The 22,092-nt window shown below is 43.5% G+C and overlaps 1 protein-coding gene across 49 annotated transcripts in view; it reads right to left on the bottom strand.

The window, feature by feature from the left end:
• Positions 1–22,092, bottom strand: part of NRCAM (neuronal cell adhesion molecule) — a 363,078-nt gene that overhangs the window by 153,245 nt on the left and 187,741 nt on the right. For 43 of the 49 annotated variants that reach the window (XM_087873218.1, XM_087873226.1, XM_087873236.1 and 40 more), the window contains 2 exons: positions 14,996–15,093; positions 10,410–10,499 (listed from right to left, as the gene is read on the bottom strand). The gene's annotated coding sequence lies outside the window, so the exon portion shown is untranslated. Of the gene's footprint in view, positions 1–10,409; positions 10,500–14,995; positions 15,094–15,424; positions 15,469–22,092 lie in introns of all 49 variants that reach the window. The other 6 variants (XM_087873216.1, XM_060687071.2, XM_087873228.1 and 3 more) reach the window with 1 other exon arrangement.

Genomic DNA, 22,092 nt, shown 5'->3' with positions numbered 1-22,092 from the left:
TTCTCCCATAGGACTCAAGGCGGTGTACAGTCAAGAAAAATATAGATACGCAAACATCATAAAATTGCTAATTAAAAGTATTATTATAACATAGTTTGGCCCAATTAAATAAAACCTAAAATTAGATAACATTTTAAAAACATTCACATGTTCATATGTTTAGCCCTGCTTGTTGGAACATCAGGGTTTTGAGGGCACGGCGGAAAGCACGGAGGTCAGGGATATTCCGTATCTCCGGGGGCAGTTCATTCCAAAGGGTTGGAGCCCCCACAGAGAAGGCCCTCCCCCTGGGAGTCGCCAGTCGGCATAATTTGACTGATGGTACCCTGAGTAGTCCCTCCCTGTGAGGTCCCAGGTCCTAAGCCATGGAGTGCTTTAAAGGTGATAACTAACACCTTGAATCGCACCCGGAAGACCACCGGGAGCCAGTGCAGCTCACGTAGGAGAGGTGTTACATGGGCACAACGAGCTGCACCCATAATCACCCGCATGGCTACATTCTGGACCAGTTGGAGCCTCCAGGTGCTTTTCAAGGGGAGCCCCATGTAGAGAGCATTACAGTAGTCCATACGGGAGGTGACTAGGGCATGAGTGACCGTGCGCAAGGCGTCCCGATCCAGAAAGGGCCGCAACTGGTGAATCAGGAGAACCTGATAAAAGGCACCCCTGGCCACGGCCGTCAAATGATCTTCTAAAGATAGCCGTGAATCCAGGAGGACACCCAAGTTGCGGGCCCTCTCTGTGGGGAGCAAGATCTCATCCCCAATTGTCAGTGATGGTACCAGCTGACCATACCGGGATGCCGGAAGCCACAGCCACTCGGTCTTGGAGGGGTTGAGTCTGAGCTTGTTTCTCCCCATCCAGATCCGCACGGCCTCCAGGCAACAGGACATCACAGCAAGGGCATCATATACTGGGTAGCAAGATGAGAAAAGTACCACAGTTTGATTAAAATGGATGTAAATACTTTCTATGTAATTGATGACTAAATAATGTAAGGAGGAGCGTTCCTCCTGCTTCTTCTTCTCTTTTTTCTACTTTTTCTTTCCTTTTTAAAATATTTTCTTATTATATTCCTCTCTTTTTGTTTTCCTTTTTTTCCCCCTTTCTCTTTTTGAATCTTTCTTTTTGGTTTTTTCTGCTATACTTTTATTCCTTTTTTCTTCTCCCTTTCTCTTTCCTACGTCTACCTTTCATTACTATTATTAAGAGAAGTGATTTTCAAGGTGGGGAAATGTGATTATAGAAAAACTACAAGAAATATGAAGACTATGAATGAATTTTTGATTATTAATAAGAATTGTTGATAGATTCAACGACTACAGAAAATTGTTTCTTTAAAATGGTTTAAAATATTGTTCTTTATAGAAAATAAGAAAACGTGAATGAAGCTTTGAATATTACCAAGAATTGTTTATAGACTCTATGACTATTTTAAAGTGAGAAATGTCATTATAGAAAAACTACAAAAAATGTGGATATTTTGAAAGAATTTCTTTAAAAAATATTAATAAGCATTCCAATGGTTACAGAAAATGGATTTGAAAGTGGTTTAAAATGTTGTTTTTCTACAGTAAATAAGAGAATGGGGATGAATTTTTGAATATTAAAAAGACTTGTTTATAGATTTTATAACTATGGTATAAAATGGGTTTTTAAAACGGTTTAAAATGTTGTTTTACATAGAAAAACAAGAAACAAATAAGAAATGGGAGAAATTTAAAGAAAATTAATAATTCAGGAGAGAGTAGGAGAGAAGATATATACTAAAACACATTATTAGTTTAAATTGGCAAAGAAGTATGATTTTGGGGATCAGATGATTAAAGCTAAATTGTGAATTAGTGAAATATAAGGTTAGGAGCGGAGAAAAGCATTTCTGGAGAACAGCTGATTAGGCTGTGAACCAGCCAAAAATAAACTTAGGAGGAGTGGAGGAGACAATGCTGGGGACCAGTTAAAGCTAAACTGTAAACCAGTTAAATATAAGGTAAGGAGTGGAGGAAAGCACCCCTGGAAAACAGCTAATTAAACTGTCAACCAGCCAAAAATAAACTTAGGAGGAGTGGAGGAGACAATGCTGGGGACCAGTTAAAGCTAAACTGTGAACCAGCGAAATATAGGTTAGGAGTGGAGGGAAGCATCCCTGGAAAATAGCTGAAAAGCTGTTATCCAGTCAAAAATAAACTAGGAGGAGTGAAGGAGAAAATGTTGGAAAGCAGTTAAAACTAAATTGTGATCCAACCAACAAATAAGGTTAGGAGTGGAGGAAAGCATCCCTGGAAACTAGCTAATTAAGCTGCAATCCAGCTAAAAATAAACCTAGGAGGAGTGAAGGAGATATTTTTGAAGAACAGTTACTGATTTTGAAATGTTCTTAAGAGAGGAATAAAATACTTTATGTTGATTATTAGATGTGAGTTAAAAGAAATATTGACTTGATTTGGGTCTTTGAAATAAGGAAAATATATGAAATACTGCTTGTTAAAATGATAAATGAATATTATAAAGAGCTGTTTAGATTTGAAGTTTAAGATTTAGGGTGATTACATAATAAAATATTAAATGTTAGAATAAGATGTTAGATTGAATGATAAAAATTGGGTTTAGATTTGTTCTTTTTTTCTTTTAAGATGTTAACTGATGAAATTTGGAATTTATACTTATTTTATACCGGATCAAACCCTTGCTCTAAAAAGATGCTGTTTTATGTTTTATGTTTAAAAATAAATAAATAAATTTTCAAAAAAAAAAAGAATCGGAGGGAAGTGGAACCCAGTGGTTCAAATGGTGAAGACGTCAGAGCTTGAAGTACCAAAGGGAGATCCCACGTTGGGTAGCGATGTACCACCGAGGGTCGAAGGTTGGTAGCCTGTTGGAGGAAACACTGAACTCTCAGATGTTTAGGTAGAGTCCTGTGATATTCACAGATAAGCACAATAGACAAGGCTGCCACCTGCCTACATAAAGTCGTGGGGGCCAATCCCTTGTGCATACCCGCTTGCAAGAATTCAAGAACCTCGGGTACAGATACAGAAGTTGGGTCTATGTACTGAGTGAAACACCACAGGCAGAAAGATCACCAAGAAGCATTGTAAATATGGTTCGTTGACTCCCTCCTGGATGCCTGGATGGTTTGTATCACCTTCCCTGAAAGGTTATCTTTTCTCAGGAGGATCTTCTCAAGTGCCAGATGGTCAACTGGAGCCACTGGGGCTCCGGATGGAATACAACCCCCTGGCTGAGAGTGATCCTGTCCCGAGGAATCCTCCAGGTCCGGGACACCGAGAGACTCATTAGGTCAGCAAACCAGGGACGGTGTGGCCAATAAGGTGCCATCAGAAGAACCTCTGCCCTTTCTAGTAACAGTTTCCGAATTACCTTCAGAATGAGCGGGATGGGGGGATGCGTAAAGCAGTCCCTGTGGCCAAGGACACCTGAGTGCATTGCAACCCTCCACCCCCGGGCTTGGAAATCGGGAGAAAAAACGTGGAACCTGTTTGTTGTCCGGTTGGGCAAACAAATCATTCTGGGCAGGCCGAACCTCATCACCCGGTCCTGAAAGAGCTGCGGATGGAGGTGCCATTCAGAAGAATCGAGTTGCGATCTGCTTAGCCAATCCGCTTGAACGTTTAAATTGCCGGAGATGTGTTCTGCTTTCAGAGAAAGTGTATACCTCTCTGCCCAGCTCATCAGTCTCTCTGCCTCGTCCATGAGGGACCTGGATCAAGTGCCCCATTCACTGCTGATATGTGCTTTCGTGGCCATATTGTCCATGAAATGTATTAGAATCAATACATGCTGATCTGTTGGGCTTTGGGGACCAATTTATACAGGCGATCTCAGCAATTTATCAAGAGCAAAAAGCACAGATTATTATTAATGGAAGTTTGACGACAGAGTTTAAAATTGAAAAAGGAACAAGACAGGGATGTCCGTTGTCCCCACTTTTATTTATTTTAACATTGGAAGTCTTGCTAAATACAATACGGGACTCTAAAATTTTGAAAGGCATAATGATAAGGCAAGAGGATTATAGAATAAAGGCATTTGCAGATGATCTGGTGGTTACCCTATCACAACCAATGGAATCAACAATCCTGATGAACGACATTATACAAGACTATGGTAGAGTTTCAGGTTTTAGACTGAATTCAAAAAAGACTAAAATGATAGTCAAAAATATGACACAAGATCGTAAACATGAGCTTGAAAGGAGGGCAGGTTTCGAAATTGTACCTAAGGTAAAATATCTTGGAGTTCAGGTTGCAGAATCAAACATGAAATTGTTTCAAAATAACTATGAGGTGTTGTGGCGAGAGGTCCAGAAAGACATGGAGACTTGGAAAAAGCTGCAACTGTCTTTACTTGGAAGAATAGCAGCAGTTAAGATGAACATTTTGCCAAGATTTCTGTTTTTGTTTCAAATGATTCCGGTGCTTAAAAGTGATAAACAACTGAAAGTTTGGCAAACTGGACTTAATAAGTTTGTCTGGAACGAGAAAAAGCCGAGAGTGAAAATGAAAATTATGCAAGATGTTCCAGAAAGAGGAGGCCTTAAACTTCCAAACCTACAGTTATATTATGATGCAGCAGCTTTAACTTTAACAAGTGATTGGTTTGGAAGTAAAAAGGCTGGAATATTGAATGCAGAAAGTTTTGATCTTGAATTTGGATGGCATGCTTACCTATTTTATGATGACAAAGTTGATAAAGTATTTAAAAGTCATATACTTAGAGACTCTTTGATGAGAGTTTGGAAGAAGCACCGACTCAAATGGGATTATAAAATACCGCTATGGCTGGATCTTGGTCATACCTTGTGGAATACAAATATAATGTCACTCGGGGGGTTTTTATACAAAGAGGTTCTTTTTACAGATGCGGGCAGATGGCAGCTGAAGACATTGCAGACACTGTTGGACGAAGGGATTAATTTAACCTGGTTACAATATAATCAATTACAATTGAGATGGAAAGAGGACCAAAAAACTGGTATTATGTTGCATGAGGAAGAATTGGTTAGACATATAAGAGAGAAAGGTCCAATGCATATTAAAAGGCTTTATAATGTTTTGCTAGAAAGGGATTCAGAAACTGAATTAGTTAAAGATTGTATGATTAAGTGGGCACAAAATTTTGAAGAACCAGTGATGTTGGAAACATGGGAAAAAATTTGGGTTCAGAATGTTAAATTTACACAGTCACAGAATCTGAGGGAAAATTTTTATAAAATGTTTTATAGATGGCATTTAGATCCTAAAAAGTTGTCATGTATGTACCCTAATGTTCAGCCAAAATGTTGGAGATGCGAATGTTTGGATGCTACGTATTATCATGTTTGGTGGACCTGTAGGAAAGTTAAAGCTTTTTGGATAAAAATATGGTGGGTCATGCAGAATGTTTTGAAGAAAAAAATTCAATTTTCTCCACAATTGTTTTTATTGGGTATAGTTAAGGGTTTTACACGGGGTGAAATAAAACTAATATTGTATATGATAACAGCAGCAAGATTGTTGATAGGTAAATATTGGAAGAATGAAGTTTTGCCTACTATCGAGGAATGGACTTTGAAGATGGCAAGCTTTGCAGAGATGGCGAAGATCTCAGCATATTTAAAAGATTGTTCACAAGAGACTTATGAATGGGAATGGAAAAGGTAGATAGAATATGTTCAGAACAAATACCAAACTAGAAAGTATCAAATAGCTTTTATTTGAAAATAATGTATTAGAAATATCTTAATGTAAAGAGACAAAGAGGAAAAATTATATAGGGGGAGGGATGGGTTCAGGTTTATATATCAGTGTTATTAGTTATGAGTACATAATAGGGAAGTCTGGGGGGGGAGGGTTAGGGAGGGTTAGGGAGGACGGGAAGTTTGGGGAGGGAGGTGGGGGGGTGAAAAAAAGGGGTGAAAATGTAATTGTAAAACTTTTGCAATAAAAAAAAAAATACATGCTGATCTGTCACTGTGGCCTGAAAGCATCTGAGAGCAAGGTGGACCGCCTTCAACTCTAGCCAATTTATGCTGTTCTTATGCTTCGCTGGGGACCACCGTCCCTGAGCCACCTGAGAACATAGGTGCGCATCCCAGCCAAAAAGGCTCGCATCCAAGGTCACCGTGACACATTCAGGTTCCTGGAACACACACCCTTTTTGGAGGGCCACAGACTCCACCATCTCAAGGAAAGGCGGACCTTTGGCGGAATGGTCACTTTGGCCTTGGAGTTGCTGAGCCCCAATCTCTGGAATGGCAGTAAAAAACATTGTAGTGGGCGAGCATGCTGTCATGCCCAGGGCACGATTGAAATACACAAAATCATTTTCCTGAGCAACTGCAACAGCAGGAGCAAGGGAACCATCCGTTGGGATGTAATTTATGTCACCAACTGTCTGAGACTGAATTGGCGATTGGGTGACTGATACACTTGGCCCTCGATCAAGTCGATCACCACCCCCGGGTGAAGAATGCAGGTCATTGGTTGCAGGTGGCTCTTCTTCAAGTTGAGGGAGAACTCGTGTTTTGAAGAGTGTGAATCACTGTTTCGCTGTCCTGAACTGCCTGCGACTGGGAGGACGACAGAATCAAAATGTCGTCCAAGTAGCAAAGTATGCGTACTGGAATCATTTTGACAATCACCGCCACTGCCGCTAACAATTTGGTGAATGTCCTCGGGACCGACAAGAGACCGAAGGGCATGGCCCGATATTGGAAATGGTGATTGGCATATGTGAAGCGGAGATACTTGAAATGTGTTGGGTGGATCAGAACATGCAAGTAAGCTTCCTTGAGGTCCACCAATTGCAAGAGGTCGGCCTGCCTGATGCATCCCAAGATTGATCGCAGGGATTGCATCTTGAATCGCCTGTACAAGATGTAACAATTGAGTTGTTTGAGATTTAAGATCTGTCTCCAGCCCCCCAAACTCTTGGGTACCAGGAACAGGATGGACTAGAACCCGGTTCTTTCTTGGCTGAGTGGTACCACCTCAATAGCTCGAATGTCCAAGAGATGTCGAATCTCGGCATCCATGAGTTCTTTTTTTAAAAGGTTCTGAGAGACCGGGCACTGGAGGTAATGGTCGGGAGGGCTGGAGCACAATTCCAAGGTGAGGCCGAACCCCACTGTCTGGAGAACCCAAGCATTGGTTGTAGATAGCTCCCATTAAGGATGGAACAAATGAAGATGACCATCAATGAGAACAGCCGTCCGGGAGTCACTTGCCCCTTCGGAAGGACTGGTAACAAGTACCTCGAAAGGGCCTCTTTGCTGAAGGCTGGCATCCGCCACGATCCCTGAAGGTCTGTCTGTCAGTAAGCTGATCAAATCCCTGAGAATAGGGACGCTGGGAATAGGACCTGCTGGGTCCTAAATCAGGTTGAAAGGGCTGCCTTTGCGAGTACAGAGAATATCTGCGATCTGGTCTCCTGTAAGAGGAGGGTAAAACCTTCCGTTTGTCCTTGTTCTCAATGAGTATCGGATCTAGCACCTCTCCAAAAAGCACCGACCCTTTGTAAGGAGCCGAAGCGAGTTTCCACTTCGACTTCATATCTACTCTCCAATTGCATAGCCATAGGAAATGGTGAGAAGTTACGGTAGAATCTAAGGCCCAAGAGGCAAATTTCGCCGCATCCAAGGATGTGTCAGATCAAATACTTGGTGGCAGCTACCAGATTCTTAATGTCCTAGTGTAGCCTAGTATCCTCCAGTGGTAGCCGCTCCTGTAATTGGTGAAGCCATATCAGGGACCTCCGTTTAAAAGGGTGATGTTGTGGCCCTAATGACCCAAGTGGCCGCTTGGTGTGTCTTTCAAAAGGAAAGTTCGGCCTTCCTGACCTCAGTCTTAAGACTGTCCATTATGTTGTTGGAAAGGACAGTGGAGGATGTGAGACTAGCCACTGGGGCATCTACAGAGGGCAATTGCAACAGTTCCTCCAGGTCTGGAGCAGGGCAATAAAGTTTTTTATCATGTCCACTAGGGGCGGCCAGGGAACCAGGCTGAACCCATGGCCTTTGAACCACCTCAGAAAACAGCTTTGGACAATGAATAAACTCCTGGTCAGATTTTGGTATCCTAAACAGATCATCATGAGGATTCGTAGATCCTTGAGGTTGTTCAATAGAACCCTCAACCACTCCAATATTGGTAGTCAGTTTAGCTTTATGGAGCAGGGGTTTGAAGACCGAGGGACGGAAGAGGCCTGTAAACACTGGCCTATCTGGCAGCAATCCCTCATTCTCAGAAAATTCCAAATCCTCTGGATAATCATCTTCCAGCACGGAATCGTCACTGTGTGAGGAATCCTGCTGAGAGAGAGAATCAGTCCTGTCAGCCAAATGTGCTGACATTTGTAGCCTTAGATTGGGAGCCATGAGTGGTATCTGGCTACCCTGCTGAATCCCAGCCACCAACATTTTGGAAAGGGACTCAGAAATCAGAACCTGAATGTCCATTGGCTGGGCAAGCGCCTGCCCCTCCCCTGCATGGAGCCCCGCTGCGGTTGGGGTGAATGTAGCTTCTGGAACCTGCTGCCTGGCTGCTGGCTGTCGATGGAACATGTGTCGCCATGCTCTGGGCTGCAAATGGGTCCCTGTATGAGACTTCAATCAGAGGCTGTGGGCAAATGCCAGCCTCAGTCGGAGCTAAGACTTGGAGCCCTTCAGTCATGCCTTGTGTTAAAGGGACACTATCAGTCTAATCAGACAAATTGGCATCAGTGGGAGAAACTCGCTTATGCTCTGCAGCCTGGGCAGTGCGATGTGCCTTATCAAATTGCCTTTCTAAAGCTTTGTGACATCTAAGTGCATCCTTGTCCATCACAGCAGGTCTTTTAGAAGACCCAGATGAAGAGGGCCTAGGCTTAGCTGATTTACTCCTGGTGGTCACCTTAGCCCTTTTGGATCCAGAGTATTTTGATCTATGGGCCTTGTGAGGGCTAGCAGGTTGCTCAATGTCAGAAGACAGAGCCGAATCAGCCATGATATCCACAGGTGTAATAAGGCTGCTGACAGGCCTAAGGGTAGAAGGCAATGAAGCACTTCAGTTCAACAAAAGGCCAGAAAGCCTTTTGCCAAAAGGTCCTCGCTAAGGAAGCATTAAAGCTGCCCCCAGAAAGACCAGTCTCACAATTGCCAGTACTGGGACAGATACTGGACTCAGAAGCAAGTAATACAGGCCTGGCAGTGACGAGTTGAAAGATGTTCTCCTCAATGCTACGTCCAAACTGCTGGGAATGGCGATGCAATGTCTCACAAGCTCTTCCAGCACCAGCTCAGGCCACAGTAATACCAAGAACCAGGTGCAGGAATCAAACCTGACCCCTTAAGCGCCGCTTCACCAACAAAACCACTCCTGTGTGCAGCTCGAAGCGCGAGACAGCAGGGCGTCTCCAAGAGCCGCCGTAGTTGATACAAGAAACAAAATGGTGGGCGCGAGTGTGAAAAATGCTCTCCTGCACCACCGTGGCTTGCTGCAAAGAATAAATGGCGTGAAAGCTAATCTTAGCCCTCCCAGTGCTGTGAAGCTCAATCCTGGTTTTCAGAGTTTGCCACGGGTCCCCATGCAGTGACTCCGGAGCCACCTTATGATATCGGAGTGGTGATGGTGGTGGCGGTTGTGCCGGCAGACTGGGAAACCAGCTCATCCACCGGCGGCAAATTCAAATAGTGGAGATGCCCTAGAAAGGAACACAACTCTGTAACACAGCCTCTATCCGGATTTGCGGGGGGGGGGGGGCTTCCAAAGAGAATGAACCAAAAAAACCAAAAGTCCTGAATAATCCAATGCAAGGTATCTAACAGTCTTAAGGGTCAAAGAAAGCAAATTCACGTCTCTATAGCAGACTGAGTGAAAAAGACTGAAGCTCAACGAGCAAGGAGGCGTGGCTAAACACTTTGAAAAAAATCTACACTCAGTCTCTGGCAAATAGACAAGTGATGACTCATGCATGGATTATCCGAACAGCACTCTGGAAAACAGCAAGGAACCTTCTAAAAATTAACTTAATTTTCCTTCTTATTAGCTGAAAAAGAATACATATTCCCATGTCCCAGACAGAACACTACATGAGGGATGGCTTTGGTTCAGGGAATTAGTCCCCAGCTCTTTCCTAAATGGAGAGAGAAATTTTGAGTCCTCTTCAAAAAGAAGACAAAATATTTAGGAATTATTTCTGAGTATGAAATTGTATTTTTTATAGGTTTTACTCTGTTATTATTTTAGGCATCATCATTTCTGTCTCATTTACATTTACTCAGAGGACCAGTTTATAAATAATTAATACTTTGTTTAACCATGACATGGTATTAAGAATGACTAGACAACACAAGTTGCTTCTATTTGACAGTATACCAAAAAAAAAAAAAAAAAAGCCCCAACCCAAACTATGTAAATATGCCTACTTACAGGAATGAAGTTTTCTATTTCACAGGGTCCATCAGGGTATCTTTTATTTTCTAAGAATATTATATTTCTTTATTTTCACACTTTTTGTTCCTTTTAAAAAATATTATTCAGAAAGGGAAATAAAAAGACAAAATGATATAACTGTAATAGAATACAGAAGAAAAGAACAAAGGCATTCTCCAAACAATAAGACATAGATCAGAATACTGGATTAATATGTAAAAGGTTCTCATTTTTTTACATCATGTTATAATCATATTGATCAGTCTCTACATTACCATCCTTAAACATTATTTCTCCTCCAAAATCATATTAACCATAGTGTATATATACTTTATATGATTTATGAACAGCACGTTATATCCTTCGTACTATTAATATTCCTACCTACATTAAGCAAACTATGGTGGCCCCATTAATACCCTGGCTCTAGCCCTGCAGAATATCTGGGTCTTCACTCTTTTTCTGCTTTTCTAGAAAGTTGTGACATTCATATAATTAAAATTGGAGGAGGAAAGAAAAAGATATACTTCCATAAACTGGACAGAAAGCAGAATCTACATGCAATTAAGTATGCTTTTAAGAAAAATCATATTTTTTGAAACAGATCCTCTATCTGCCAGGCAACATTTCAATCCAATACAAATTTGATCTTTCTTCTTCTCTTCAATTCAGTGGTGGGTTCTAAAATTTTTTACTACTGGTTCTGTGGGCGTGGCTTATTTTGTGGGCATGGCTTGTAGGGGGGGAATGTACTGGGTGGGCATGGCCAACTTTTTTTTTTTTTTTTACTTTTAAAAGCATTTTTTCTACAAACTTAAGAGGTTGCAGAAAAAAATGCTTTTAGAAGCCTCTGACAATCAGGCAAATCAGCTGGGATCGCCAGAGGCTTTTAAAGGCATTTTTTCCCTAAAATGCTTTTAGAACAGTAGTTCTCAACCTTCCTAATGCCACGACCTTTAATACAGTTCCTCATGTTGTAGTGACCCCCAACCATAAAATTATTTTCGTTGCTACTTCATAACTGTAATTTTGCTACTGTTATGAATTGTAATGTAAATATCTGATATGCAGGATGTATTTTCATTGTTACAAATTGAATATAATTAAAGCATAGTGATTAATCACAAAAACAATATGTAATAAATGAGGAAGGTCAGCATGCATTGGTAGGAGTGAGTTGCTCATAATTTTTCTGCTTCTCCCATCCTTCTTGTGTCATCTACGAACACAGCTCTGGTTTTGAGGCCTTGCAATGAATATAAATCCTTCCATTCCCCACCATCTCTAGTCAGAGTTTCTTGGTGGATGAGAAGCCAAAACGTCTTCAAAGAAAAAACAAGGAACTCCAGTTGCCTCTTGGGGAAAAAGAGCAACTTTGGGACATGACTTAGCAGCTGCTAGAAAAGGGGGGTATCATATTTTCCGAAGCAGAAGGAAAACACGCATACAAGGCTGAGTGTGCCGAGAGAGGCCCAGGCCTCCGGGGGAAGGGATTGAAGCCCCAGTCTGCTGCTCCTTCCATTGTATGGAAAGACCAATATACTGCTTGAATTATCCGTTCCCTCCCTTCCCTCAGTCCTGTTTCATGGCTTCCCAACTTCCTCATCCTCTGTTTTCTCGCTGTTTTTTCCAAGCAGCCAAGAGAGAATGGGCTTGCCAGGCTGTCACAGTCTCCGATGCCTGCGATGCCAGATCTCGCCTCCCGCCTGGCCGAGAGACTCTTCTTTCCTTGGCAAAGCACTTCATTATTGCAGGGCAGGGGACACGGGCGGCGCCGGGGGATCCGTGCAGCTACTATCCCACCCCTCCTCAGCTTCGGTCACGCTGCAAGGCTCCAACTCAAGGAGAAGAAGACGGAGGAAGAGTGGGGTGGGGGAAGTCCAAACTACCTCGAGCAAGCCGCAGCACTATTATGCAGGGCTCCGAGTGGTTGGAGAAGAGGCAGAAACAGCAGCCAGGGCTGCACTTTCAGCGGGTAAGCAACGCTGCCTCTGCCATGAGGAACTTTGGAGAGAGAGGGCAGGGGCAGGCTGTGGGAGCAGCCTGTCTCTTAGCTGGCGAGAATGGCCACAGCCTGCCCTTGCCCTCTCTCTCCAAAGTTCCTCGCGGCAGAGGCAGCATTGCTTACCCACTGAAAGCGCAACCCTGGCTGCTGTTTCTGCCACTTCTCCAACCACTTGGAGTCCTACGTAATAGCACTGTGGCTTGCTCAAGGTAGCTGCAGTTTGGACTTCCCACCCCCTCTTCCTCCATCTTCTCCTCCTTGAGTTCGAGCCTCGCGGCATGGCCGAGGAGAGGTGGGATAGTAGTTGCACGGATCCCCTGGCGCAGTGCATGTCCCCTGCGCTGCAATGATGAAGCACTTTGCCAAGGCAAGCAGAGTCTCAGGATGCTCCTGGAGCAGCCAGGAGAAGGAGAAGCTGCCAGCGGGGAGTTGAGCCGCCCCAGGAGGACCTGAGGAGAGTGCAGCTTCTCACTCATGGAGATCTACCAGTGGGGAAGTGGGCGCAGTAAGAGGTGCATTGGCCAGGAAGCGGTCATGCTCCCTGGCCAGAGAGGGTTGCACAAACCTTTGCTGGAGTGAACATGCAACCCTCTCCTGCCAGGAAGCATGACCACTTCCTGGCTCATGCATTTCTTACCGCTTTCTGTGACCACTTCTCTGCTGGTAGATCTCCATGAATGAGGAGCTGCGTTCTCCTCCAGTCCTCCTGGGGCAGCTCACCTCCCCGCTGGTGGCTTCTCCTTCTCCTGCCTGCTCCAGGAACAGCCTGTCTGTTACCCGGCGAGAACGGCCTGCCACCACAGCCTGCCCCACTCTCTGCCCCAGCAGTTGCTCCTGGGCTGCTGGAGAAGCGGCAGCACAAGAACTGCTCTTGCAAGGGGGTGGCGGCAGCAGGAGCAGCAGTCCAGGGCTTCCCTCCTTCCCTCCGGAGGCCTGGGGCTATGCCAGAAGTCTGCTCGGGCAAAGAGACAAGGAAGCCCCGGACTGCCCATCCTTGCCACCATCGCCCACTCGCCCTTGGCAGCAGCGGTTCTCGCACAGCCGCTTCCCTGGCAGTGGCAGCTGGCAGTGGAGAGGGGATGGTGGCAGGCTGCGGCAGCAGACAATTCAAGCCAGCTAAGAGCTAACGTTCCTCCTCCTGCCAGCCTCGAGCTCAGCTCCGGGCAGCGTCCAGCCAGCCATACCTGGCCTCTCCTTGCAGCAGCTCACATGGATCCCAGGCAGTGCAACTTCAGGACCTTTCCTCATGGTGGCGGTGATGAGGCAGGCAGGCAGCCCGGTGCAGAGGGCGACTGGCGGCAGCGCTCCTGGCTGGCAAAGGGTGGAGTCCCAGGGCTGCATGCGGGCAATGATGGCATGGCCAGTACCATGCGCACTAAAATGTTAAGGCCAGCTGATCTGAGACAGATAGAGGAGCGGTGTCTCAGTTCCTAAGACCATCTAAAATATGTGTTTTCTGATGGTCTTAGGCGACCCCTGTGAAAGGGTTGTTTGACCCCCAAAGGGGTCGCGACCCACAGGTTGAGAACTGCTGTTTTAGAAGCTTCTGACGATCAGGCAAGTCAGCTGGGATTGCCAGAGGCTTTTAAAGGCATTTTTTTTCCTACAACCTCTTTGGACTTTTTAGAAGCTTCTGAGATCCCAGCTGAGCTGCGCGATCATCAGAGGCTTTTTTTTTTAACTTTTAAAAGCATTTTTTCAGCCGAAGAGGTTGTAGAAAAAATGCCTTTAAAATAATAAAAAAGAGCCTCTGATGAGGTGGGCACTGTAAGCGAGCAGCGACCAGGCCGGGGACTAGTTCGGGGGCGTGGCCAGCCAATGTTATTACCAGTTCTCTGAACTACTAAAAATTTTTACTACTGGTTCTTGCGAACTGGTGCGAACCAGGAGCAACCCACCACTTCCTCAATTGTGTCGGATCCTCAGATACTGTCTGGAGAAATTTGTCTCCTTTGTAGGGTTGAGAGAAAGTGACTGGCCCAAGATCACCCAGGTAACTTCATGCCTCAGGTGGGACTAGAACTCAAGATCTTCTGATTTCCAGCTTGATGCTTTAATCACTACACAAAACTGACTATCTATTTGAAAATGTATTGTACCACTAATATTTCTGAACAGCCACATATTTCCTCAGTAAGATCTGTTTTCAGTTTTGGATTCATAAAATCTTTATGCAAGCTGATTCTAGAACAAGAATTTTATAGGAAATCAATGTATTTAATTCAGAAAGCAGAACTCAGTAAAGGCTTCTTCTAATAGACAATTATAAAATCCCCATTGTAAATGCACGCTGAGGAGATTAATATTTTTAAAAATGTTAGGAATTTCAGGCAGATTTGAAAGTAGAAGAAAAGTAGATATTAAATTGTAAAAAGAAGTTGTTCAAAAATAGGAAAAGAAGGCGCATTTATGAAGTAATTATCTGGAAAGGGAAAGCATGAATATCATTGGGATCCTGAGATCAGAGATTTACTAAAGCAGGAATATGAGTTGATATTGTTTAGATGTCACTGAATGCTGATGGAGACATGAGGACTATCATGTTTAGTCTATAAAACGCTGGGTAGTGCAGCCTTACCTGCAAGGGATAGCTATGAAGAGCAAAGGCAATCCAAAATAAAGGTAGTCCTCAACGTACAACAGTTTGCTTAGAGATTGTTCGAAGTTACAACAGCACTGAAAAAAAGTAACAATTTTTCACACTTATGACTGTTGCAGCACCCCCATGGTCATGTGATTTACATTTGGATGCCTGACAATTGACTCACATTTATGATGGTTGCAGTGTCCCGGGGTCATGTGAACACTTTTTGCAACCTTTTGACAGGTAAAGTCAATGGGGAAACCAGATTCACTTAACAACTGTATTACTAATTTAACAACTGCAATGATTCAATTAACAAATGTGGCAAGAAAAGTCATAAAATGGGGCAAAACTTACTTAACAAATTTCTCACTTAGCAACATAAAATTTTGGGCTCAATTGTGGTTGTAAGTTGAAGCCTACCTGTACTGGGGCTGACATTGCCCCTTCCAGTATAAGCCATTGTACTGTAATGGAATAAGTTGCAACATAATAAGTTGTTTTACTTTCAGTTTTTATTTGCTAAATAAAGAAAATTATAATTATACATTTTTCTGTAAAGGTTACTAAACAATATACTCTACAATATGCAGAACAATTGCATACAATATGCATAACTTCTACAACTGAAAAAAATATATAAAGCATCAACTAATTTATACAATTTTATTTATTGATTGGTCTATCGTATTTTTATGCTGCTGCAGTGAAAGACACCATTCATGGCAGCACATCAAATAGGTAGTCATTTTCAATTAGCTCTTTGGTGTTACTGAAAAGCCGTATAGGATTACTTTTTTGTGAATGCATCTAGGAAAGAATTAATTTTGGTATGGAAACTTCATTTAATGTCAGGATTACATAGAGAGATCATCCAGTACTGTACTGTATGTTCCAGGATTTACAGAAACTCTGTAGGATGTTTTTTCTCTGAAAACTCTTTATTCTGGTTCCTCTGTGAGAATGTTACAGATGAAGTTTTGTTTAGTTTCTTTTTCCTTCCCGATTATAAAATAACATAAATGTTATGCTTCATTACATATTATTTCTTTCTTTCTAGACAGTTGAATTTATGATACTTACCTAAATTAAAAAAAAGTTTAAGATACACATCTTGCATTTCCAAGATAAAATGTGAATAAGAGACAATGAAATACGTTGAAATCCTACTTAGTATTAACATACAGTTTCTTAATTCTTATCAATGGAATAGGTCTTTTCATACATTTTAGTTCATTAAGCATTTATATACTTTGTCTTTAAATATTTGTTTTGACAGAAGATACATATTAAGTTTTTAGTCATCTAAGTCTATACTTAATACTTCGTATTCTAATGAGTGTTCTAACGGAAAACTTCAAGTTAGTATTGCATTGCATTATACTATGCTGAAAATGTTTCCTGAATACAAAATATTAAAAAGTTGAATAACAAATAATTCATCCCAAAATTGTGAAAACTATACAAATGGCCATCATTTTGGAAACAACCCAGTATCATTATTTGAGTATTTATCCTTTTGTTACCTTGGCACTATCCATTATTTCAGCAGGCTTTAAAAACTGCTGCCAGTCAACATTCTCATAGAACACCAAAGCTCTTCAATGTTATTAGACCACATACAATGCAAACACAAAACAAAACACTGAGCTAGTAAAAAGTAAAGTTACTAATGTCAGATGAAATTGCCAAGTCAAGTAGTCATGAATTTGCTTAGTTTTAGACATTCTCTAACGGTATACATATTCTGGTAAATATAGCTTGTTAGCTAAAGTTTGTGTGTGCGCACATACACACACACACACTATTTACATTTCCCAGAATATGTGTCCTCATATATATATAACCTACATAACCCTTAGTAATGGGGAATATTCAGATAAAATGACAGATGGCTAAAGCGCAGGAGTTGTAAATTCCACTATGAATTTGACTAAGTATAGGACATGATTATGTGGTGTTATGTGAGGATATGTGAGAAAGACCTTGGGAGATAAAACAAAGAGATGCCTCCTAGGGAATGGTCAGATAAGAGACAACATTATTGCAAGAGCCGAGGTGGCGCAGTGGTTAAGAGTGCAGTACTGCAGCTACTTCAGCTGACTGCTAGTTCAGCAGATCAGCGGATCAAATCTCACCGGCTCAAGATTGACTCAGCCTTCCATCCTTCCGAGGTGGGTAAAATGAGGACCCAGATTGTTACGGGGAAATATGCTATTTAGTATACTGACTTTGGTGTAAACCACCCAGAGTCCTTGGAGAGTGGGCGGCATAGAAATATGACTAATAAAATAAATAAAAATAAACAGCCTACAACTGAACAGGAGGTGAGGCAAGTGGTCAGAAGCAACCCACTCTGGTTTCTCAGGCTATATAGGCAGGTGAATTGTACTTTCAGACTTAACAGAATAACAGAGTTAGAAGTGACCTTGGAGATCTTCTAGTTCAATCCCTTGCTCAAGCAGAAAACTCTATACTATTTCAGACAAATGATTGTCCAATCGCCTCTTAAAAGCCTCCAGCATTGGAACCCTCACAACTTCTAGAGGCAAGTCATTCCACTGATTAATCATTCTAACTATTAAGAAATTTATCCTTAGTTCTGGTTGGTTCTCTCCTTGCTTAGTTTCCATCTACTGGTTCTTGTCCTGCCTTCAGCTGTTTTGGAGAATAGGTTGACCTCCCTCTTCTTTGTGGCAGTCCCTTAGAGATTGGAACACTGCTATCATGTCATACTTAGTCCTTCTGTTCATTAAATTAAATACCGAATTCCTGCAACTGTTCTTCGTAAATTTTAGCCTCGAGTTCCCTAGTCATATTTGTTGCTCTCTTCTGCACTCTTTCTAGAGTCTCAACATTGTGTTAATGCAGCTTTACAATAAAACAAAATTACTGTATTTTTTGGAGTATAAGACACACCTTTTTATTTTATTTATTTTATTTTATTTATTTAATTTTTATACCGCCCTTCTCCCGCAGGACTCAGGGCGGTGAACAGTCAAAATAACATACATATAAAAATGTGAAATAAAAGCAATTTAAAATAATTAAGCCAATTTGGCTCATCAGTTAAGTTAAGATCTTCAGCATAAAATTTAGACAATTAGAAAACAATTTATGCCAGCCCGGCTTGGTGAAACAGAAAGGTCTTAAGTGCACGACGGAAAGTACGGAGATCTGGGATCATTCGTATCCCTGGGGGTATCCTGTTCCAAAGGGTAGGTGCCCCCACAGAGAAGGCTCTCCCCCTGGGAACCACCTCAAGGGGAGCCCCATGTAGAAAGCATTACAGTAGTCCAGTCGAGAAGTGACAAGGGCATGAGTGACTGTGCATAAGGAGTCCCGATCCAGAAAGGGTCGCAACTGGCGAATCAGGCGAACCTGATAGAAAGCTCCTCTGGCCACAACTGTCATATGCTCTTCTAAAGACAGCCGCGTGTCCAGGAGGACACCCAAGTTGCGAGCCCTCTCCATGGGGGCCAATGTCTCGCCCCCAATAGTCAACGATGGTATCAGCTGGCTATATCGGGACGCCAGCAGCCACAGCCACTCGGTCTTGGAAGGGTTGAGTCGGAGCCTGCTTCTCCCCATCCAGATCCGCATGGCCTCGAGGCACTGGGACATCACTGCAAGGGCATCATTGGGGTGGTCTGGGGTGGAGATGTACAGCTGAGTATCATCAGCATAAAGATGGCACTGCACCCCAAAACCATGGATAAGCTCACCCAGCGGCTTCACATAAATGTTAAACAGAAGAGGTGAAAGGACCGACCGCTGCGGCACCCCACAAATAAGGTGTCTTGAAGTTGACCTCTGCCCTCCTGCCAACACAGACTGCGACCGGTCAGAGAGATAGGAGGAGAACCACTGTAGAACAGTGCCTCACACTCCCAGCCCCTCCATTCGACGCAGCAAGATACCATGGTCGATAGTGTCAAAAGCTGCTGAGAGATCTAATAGAACCAGGATAGAGGAGCAGCCCCTATCTCGAGCTCTCCAGAGATCATCATCCAATGTGACCAATGCCGTTTCAGTGCTGTAACCAGGCCTGTAGCCAGACTGGAACGGATCTAGATAGACAGTTTCATCCAGGTACTGCAGGAGTTGCTGTGCCACCACACTCTCAACAACCTTAGCCACAAAGCGAAGGTTGGAGACAGGACGGTAGTTTGCTAGAACAGCTGGGTCCAGAGAGGGCTCCTTGAGGAGGGGCCTCACCACCACCTCTTTCAAAGCAGAAGGCAAGAAACCCTCACTCAGAGAAGCATTTATAATCCTCTGGAGCCAGCCTTGTGTAACCTCTCGGGAAGCCAGTACCAACCAGGAGGGTCCAATAAACATGTGGTTGCGTTCAACTTCCCCAGTAACCTGTCCACGTCTTCAGGGATCACAGGGTCAAACTCATCCCAAATAACATCCTCAAGACCCGCCTCCATCACTCTGTCTGAACCTACCCAGTCAGAGTCTAAGCCTTCCCGAATTTGAGCGATTTTATCATGCAGATATTGTGCAAAATCCTCAGCTCGACCTTGTAAGGGGTCTTCCCGTGCTCCCAGGTGGAGGAGGGAGCGAGTCACCCTAAAAAAGGCGGCTGGGTAATTATCTGCCGATGCAATAATAGCGGAAAAATAGTTATATTTTGCTGCTGCTATCACCACTAAGTAGGTCTTAATATAGGACCTCACCAGTGTTTGGTCAGATTCGGAACGACTGGCTCTCCAACTACTCTCCAGGCATCTTTTCCGGCGCTTCATTTCCCTCAGCTCCTCAGAAAACCAAGGAGCCGGGCGACTTCGACGCCGGGTCAGAGGCACAACCCGATCCAAAGCACCAGTGTCCATCCTATCCCAGGCTGCCACCAGGTCTTCAATCGAGTTGTGAGCTAGAGTCTCAGGAAATGGCCCAAGCTCCATCTGGAATCTATCAGGATCCATCAGGTGCCTGGGGCGGAACCACTTAATCGGTTCCGCCTCCCTGCAGTGCGGTGTAGCAGACAGAAAGTCAAGCCTATGGAGAGAATGGTCTGACCATGACAAGGGTTCGATGACTATATCCCCTATATCTAGGCCATTCAACCACTGGTCAAATGTGGACCAAGTCCAGAGTGTGTCCCCCTGTGTGAGTAGGGCCATGAACTAACTGGGTCAGGTCCATGTAAGTAAGTAAACTTTTATTGCGGTCAAAGACCAAATTAAAATACACACAGAAGGGGAGTATAATTTTACAAATATAGATAGATCATGTGACAGTACACCATCAACAGCCTTAGATACACTCTGTACTAACAATACTAGTGATCCTCTGCCGTAGGGGTTACCCATCTCTTCCCCTGTTTTTTTTCAGCCATGACTGCAGCAAAAAATTTTGCCACCTTTGGAGTTATATTGGGGTCTGTGTCCTGGAGTAGGAAATAAAGGCTGAACAGATCAGGTGGACCAGGGAATCTCTGGGAAATAGGAGAAATGAATCTTGATCTTATGTCTCGGTAGTGGGGACATACAAATGTAGAGATTCCGGGGATCGGCCATCACATGTACAATAGATGGATTTTACTCCCCCCGAGAGCCTACTGTCGAGGACATTTGAGGGGATCATGTTAAATCGTGCCTTCATAAATGCGAGCCTATGTTTGATAGAGTGTAACATGGAGAGATAAGGTGGAGGGTGAGGCAAGGAAACAATACCAAGGGAAAACGGTGAGCATGTTCCCGATCTGTTTGCCAGATTTAATTGTCTATCAATGTCGTCCAGCCATTGAAAAATCAACGATTTGGCAGCATCAGGGCCTAAAGTAAAAGCTTCAATGGGGGAAATCCCGATCTTCAAAAGTTTTGTATGGATATTATGGGCCCAGGGACTATGAAAAGGGTCCCGCCATAGGCATTGGCCTAGGTAATAGCCTGGGAGTCTATTCCACAGGGACAACCAATAGCCAATTGCACGTTTCCACAAGATTGTACCAAGTGAGGATATGCCCAGTTCCAAACGAATTGCGGCGTTACTTACGCAGGGAGGGACTCCCATCAAACGGCATAGGAATTGGCTGTGGACAGACTCAAGAGAGGAGATGTTGGATTGGACCCATAGTGGGGCGCCATAGGTGATAGCAGCTATCACCTTTGCCCTGTAGACTTTTATTGCTGAGGGGATGTGATGAGCTCCCTCAGTATGAAAAAAGTGCACGAGAGCATGGGTGGAAATCTTAGCCTTATTACAGAGAGCCTTAACCTGCGCAGGCCACTTGGTATTGGATTGAAAGAGGATACCTAGATATTGAAATCTGTGGACCTGTTCCACTGGGATGCCATCAAGGTTCCAATGATAAATTTTCCTGCTTCTTGCAAAAACCATGATTTTAGACTTAGAGTGGTTTATATGCAGTTGGTTAGCAGAGCAATAAGCACAAAGGATTTTTAAGGCTCTACATAGGTCCACCCGGGAAAATGAAAGTATTGCGGCATCATCAGTGTAGAGCAGGAGCGGACATCTATAATCAGCTAATCTAGGGACATGGATGTAGACCATGTGATCCGAAAGTGCCTTTCTCCAGTCACTGATATATAAATTAAAGAGAAAGGGTGCCAGTATACACCCCTGCCTAACACCCTTGTTAACTGGGATAGCATTAGAAAGATCCCCCTGCGGGGTAAGGTGTACTTTTGCTTCTGTTCCGTCGTGCAATTGGGAGATAAACCAGAGTAATCTTTTGTCAATACCCCAGGCGGAAAGTTTGGCCCACAACTTAGCTCTAGGGATGCTGTTGAAGGCAGCCTTTAGATCTATAAGGGCAACGCAGAGACGACCCTTCCTGGGGGTAGAATATTTTACGGCAAGATGGTGGAGGATCAAAGCATGGTCAATTGTAGAGTGGTCTGGACGGAACCCCGCCTGCTCATAACCAAGCAGGTCGGCCTCTTCAGCCCAGCACTCCAGTTTGGACAGGAGATAGTGGGCATAGAGTTTCCCCAAAATTGAAAGAAGACTGATGTTACGGAAGTTGCCAGGATTGGAGTGGGCGCCTTTCTTGGGATGATTATGGCATCCTTCCAGAGCTTGGGGATAAGTCCCATTTGGTTGATCGCATTGAATAC

This window comes from Pantherophis guttatus, chromosome 7 (assembly GCF_059756535.1).
Source record: "Pantherophis guttatus breed Tessera chromosome 7, ASM5975653v1, whole genome shotgun sequence".
Taxonomy (NCBI): Eukaryota; Metazoa; Chordata; class Lepidosauria; order Squamata; family Colubridae; genus Pantherophis; species Pantherophis guttatus.
This window is presented reverse-complemented; position numbering and strand designations above follow the sequence as displayed.